The sequence below is a fragment of the Athene noctua genome, chromosome 9 (assembly GCF_965140245.1).
Source record: "Athene noctua chromosome 9, bAthNoc1.hap1.1, whole genome shotgun sequence".
In the NCBI taxonomy this organism is placed as follows: Eukaryota; Metazoa; Chordata; class Aves; order Strigiformes; family Strigidae; genus Athene; species Athene noctua.
In genome coordinates this window covers 21,937,082-21,942,455 of record NC_134045.1, presented here as the reverse complement: position 1 = coordinate 21,942,455, position 5,374 = coordinate 21,937,082, and positions in this window count along the sequence as shown.

Sequence of the window (5,374 nt, the reverse complement as noted above, 5' to 3'; positions counted from 1 at the left end):
ACCAGGTAAGTCTGGTGTCATTTTATTTAGAACCCATAGGAAATAAGTTTGCTTAAACACTTTTCACTGAAGACCAGAGAGAGTGTTAAGTCAGCATGCTATTAACCCATTTGTGCTTAGCTACGGACTGTACAAGAATGGAGTCTGAGATGAAGTAAGATTGAAGAGCTTTGGGTTTAATTCCTTGTTTCTCAAAGATTTCCCATGTGACTTTGAGCAAATCACTTACTCTTTTGATGATGCTGTCTGGAAAGTGGAGAGAGCAGGATTTTCCTGCCTCACGGTCATATTGTAAGCATGTCATATACTCAGATACTGTGGTGTGGGGGGGCTACAGAAGTCTGTAGAGTAGGCAGATGTGTTACTGCTCCTCAGTAGCAGCTTCAGCAGAGAGCAGCACGCTGAGGCTTTTCACAGGACTGTGTGAAGCGAACGTATTTTCTGCCTCCCTATTACTTTCATTTTAAAAAAGGGTAATTATTTTAAAACGAACAATGGCTGTACGGAATCTGTGTCTTTATTCGTACACATTTGGATTGCAGCCTGAAGGATAAAGCTATGTGAGAGTGTAAGAGAGCAAGATTTTCTTTAATTTGAATTCTGACAGAAGTGGACATGGCTCACATTATCCTTCACCTCACTCCCAGTTGTCTCCTGTGGTGGCCTCCTAGCATTGAAATCTATTGAGGAGAAACACTGATATAGAGACATATTAAGAGATAAATCAGCAGTCACAGGGCATCCAAGCTGAGCACAGCAGGGAACATAATAACCAAAAATTAAGCCTATTGCTAAGGAAAATAATTCAATGATAGCTCTTAACAGTCAATTTTAACAATCAAGAAAGGGGATAATTTTACACAACAAATGGGTGGCTTCCACTTTTTGCTGTAGGATATATAACTAGTTGTTTTACTCTAGTAACTCGTACAATGCTCTCCCAATCAGGAGATTTCTCACACCACTGCACTCTTAATTTTACAGAGCGGTGGATCACTGCCTCTGTCTCCCTGGGCTACCTTGCACCACTGCTTTTCTGTGATGTGCAAAGTGCCATAGTAGAAGTGTTAGTTTTGAAGCGTAAGTCACTTGACATTAAGACTATTCTCACCAAGAGTGAAGCCATAATAAAGAAGTAGAACCTTGCATTTGTTCGGTATTGAGGTGGACATTCTCACAGCAAGAAATACGTGGGGAAGAAAAAAGGAAGAAAGCATTCTAAGTCTTGCTAATACCAGCTTAAACTGTTGTTAATACAAATAACCTAAAAAATGTGTAGTTTTCCACTTTTTACTTGGTGGCTTGGGAAAAGCATGGCCTTATGTTCAGCCAAGGTTGTCCTGGAAGGTGTCCTATAGGTTTGATTCCTACACAATCTTAAAATGTATGGTGGGAATTTCTTCCATGTGCATTTCATGGAGGGAGAGCTGAAGCTTGGAGAGATTTAGTGACTGGTGCAAAAAGGTCCATGGAAGGATGACTTTTGATTTGGATCATGACCCTAGTGACTTGTCCGCTGCTGTACAGGAAGTTTGAACGTGGAATTGACCTTACCTCACCCAGCAGCCTGCTCTTTGAACAAGAACATCCATCTCCTCTCTTTGAAGCTACTTTTTGAATGCAAATTTGGCTATCATATTAATTAGCTGGGGTATTTCAGGTTCCTGAAAGGAGTTTTTAGAGCATCTGAAAAAGCTAGTATGGTTTAAATGAAATTTGGGCAGAGGGTGCTTGACCTGACTTTGACAGCCTGCTCATACGTGTTGCATTAGTTGATTGGTGCATAGCTGACCTTGGTTTTGCTACCTGTAGTATTAGTAGAAAATAATATCTATTGTCCATAGTTTGGATCGTATTTTAGATAGAAGGAGGTCTTAATGGGAGAGTTATGATTATCTGTTAAACCAACTGATACAGCTATAAAAGTGGACAAGCTCTCAAAATAAGTCCTCACAATTAGAAAATAAAAAGTACCATGAAAATCTAAATTACTTTTTCCTTCTGAAAATTCCTGAAGTGAAAAAATATCTCTTAGATCAAGTAAATCAGACTTTTACCTCATAAGCATAGTTTATTCCATCTACTCTGTTAACATGTTCATACTTGTTCCATCTCAAGGCTCTTTTTATTAATCACTATACACATGTGGTATTGCGCAGGTTGAGATATGATCAAAATGATATGTTAAACTGTGGCATCAAAACAAACACGAGTCATGGAAACAAACCTATATAGCAGGTAACACATGTGTATAACAGCAATTTTACTTCAAAAAATCTTTTAGCTATGGAATTAATTTAAAATCTGCTTTTACAGAAATGAGCATATTATCCATTTGTGTTCTGCTAAGATCAGTAACTTGTAGATAGCTGAGAAAGTCTTCTTGAGAATGGAATAGCTTCTTGGGTTGAAGTACATGTGTTCAATGCTGGTATTTCCAATCAAGTTGCCAGTGCTTTAGTCCTGTGTAGGACTCCCATGATTGGTACAGAAAAAGGGAAGTGGGAAAAGGTTATTCTTTCCTTATTAAGTTTGAGGTACCTTAATATGTTCATTTCTTTATCAAGGAAGTTGTACCTTATATCATTCAACCCATAGCTTTTCAGGTTTTTTTACATTGCAGACCATCTCTTAACAAAATGTCCCATGAGTTAACTTCCTTTTTGTGCTTGCTTTTTAGAGCCCCACCTCTCACATTCCCAGGTGCAGAGATGTCCCATTTACTCTCTGACTGCAGGGGAAAATTACAGGGCGTTCATCCGCCAAGTGTCTTTACTTGGCTTTGCTGATAAGGCTGATCTTGTGGAGAAGATACAGCCGTATGCAACTGTAAGCTCCTGTAATGGCAGATGGTTTGGGTTAGATGGTGGTTTAGGGTGCCTAAAGGTTGAACAAAAGGGGCTCAAGAATATGGGGGCAATCACTCAGAAGAACAATTTGAGCATCTACTGAAAAGCTTTCTGCTGTCTCTTTAAATGTGATGTTATTGATGTTAAAACCCAACACTCGCCCTCCGTACTCCCTGTGATAGTGCCATGCATGGTGCACGGTGTCTCTAAATGAACGACAGAAATCTCACTAACACTTTCTCCCAGGTACTAGACCTTTCTTCCAGAAGTCTGCCTTGCTTTTTCATACTAACCTAATGCCTAAGCATTCTCTCACTGGTGTTCTTTTTTCCTGTGATGTTACTAGTAAATATTTGTAATTGTATTAATATTCGCACCTATACAAATCCTATTTTAGCAAACCAGAGGCATGCTGGTGAGTGCTAGACCTCCCAGACCCAAAGCATGCTGTCTGCATGCGACAGCGGTGACTGCAGTGTCAAGAGTCAGAGATTTCATTTTGGCGAAATAATGCCAACTTACATTATTTTGTGTGAGATTACAAAGAAAGATTGGGATATTTTATTACACTGTCAATCAGCCGGTAGCCTAGCTCTCATCAGAGTACTGAGCCCTCTCCCCTCTTCCTCCTCAAACAAAGCAAACAGAAAGCCACACAGTTTTTGAAGGTGTTTATCATGAAATGTACGGAGCATGGTGACACCTTCAAATAGAACAGAAAACACATGCCAAATCAGTTCTATTGTGAAGTAAAGAGAGCAGGTGGATTTCATGAATATATATGTGTATTTACTGGGCATGGCAGATTTTTCTAAAAATGAAAATGAGAGTAAATCAGTACAAAACAGGTGGCAATTGAATGAATTTCTTTAGAAGTTTTTATTGGAGAAACATAATAATTAGTTTCCACAACCCGTAGCTGCAGACACTGACTGTTCTGCTAATGAAAGATACTGCAGATATTGGCTGCAGAAGAATACAGAAAAATTACAGACACTGACAAAAGGATGTGTTTTTCATTTACTAACTTTTCTTCCCTGAATATTCCCTTGAGTTACCTTGGTTTGTTTACAAGAGATTCTGGGGGCGGGGGAGGGTGGCGCATGGCATGCATGGGCAATTACTTTACATGCTCATTTCAATCATAATCCATTCAGAATGATAAAAATGAAATCAAATGTAATTTATAATCTAGAACATTGCAGCTAGAGCTTTTTAAATATTACAGCTGCAATGCGATTTGAGATAATCCCTTACAATCATTCAGGCTCTTTTAAAACCAAAACACATTTATCCATAAGTGACAATTACATCTCCATTTTTTTTTTTTTAATTCTGAAATTTGGTATGTTATTATGGTTTGGGGGGTGATCTTAAGTAAGTAATGATGGCTGGTTGCGCATAAAGCTGTTTATTTTCAGACTCACACCTATCCTGAACATGTTCCATGGACCGTCATTTGCCTAATGCTGCTAATTAATATGACAGTGTGGCACTGTTAGACAGCTAAAAAGAAAAAACTTCAAATGGAGTGTACCCAGTTGTAATGGCTGTCTTGTTAATACCATTGTCATGTGCTCTAAAGTGACACTAAGCAGTAATTCTACTATGTAAGTATTATGATATGAGTGGCATTTAATTCTGTGTTTAGAAATCCCAGACCAGCAAGAGATGATTGTATATCCTTCCTCCACACAGGAGAGGAATTCCCCTAAATCTGATGTGGAGTGTAATTTCTTAGCTATTGATTTGTTTTATTTCCAAAAAGACAACTGTGACAGAATCCCAGTAGCCCGATGCTGAAGTACATCTGTGGCACATTTTTGAGCAAGCTACTGCCAATACAGTTTCTGTTTTGTCCACAAAAGCTGATCTCTTCTGTGTGGTTAATTGCCATTATCTTTTCTTTATCTCTTACAATCAGCAATGTCTAGTTGTTTTTTCATGATTTTGTAAACCACTGCAGCATTATTCCCTTTGGCAAAGAACGTCTGGGTGTGCTGAGTCCAAAGTTGACAGTTGTAAAGACACTGATTTCAGCAGGCTCTGGATCATGCCTGAGTGTCTTTTTGTGCTTTACATCACCAGCTGAAAGGCCTGTTTGCTTCTGGTTGCAGCTTCCCATGTCTCCGTCTTAAAGCGACCTCATTTCAGGTCTGGTGTGCTTCTTTGAGTTGTGTGCTGATGGGAAATTCCCTCTTTGAGGTTCTAAATTTGACTTAGTTGCATATTGAGGCAAATGCTCTCTCCCTCCTTCCTCTTTGACTGTGACTTCTTCACAAAGAAAAATGTTTGGCAATTTCTTTGGGGGGAAAAAAAAATGCTTGACCTTCTTCATGGTGTGAGTGCTCTCGCTTTCAGGGACATAGCAGAGGATCAGAGCTCTCCAGCTGGGCTTGAAAATGCCAATATTGATGCAGTGAGGAAAGTCCAGTAGAGAAGTAGTAAAGCAGAAACTACAAAGCTGGGAAAATACCAGGCAATAGGTACCTGATACTAGGTAAAAAAGGGTATATTCTTGGTAT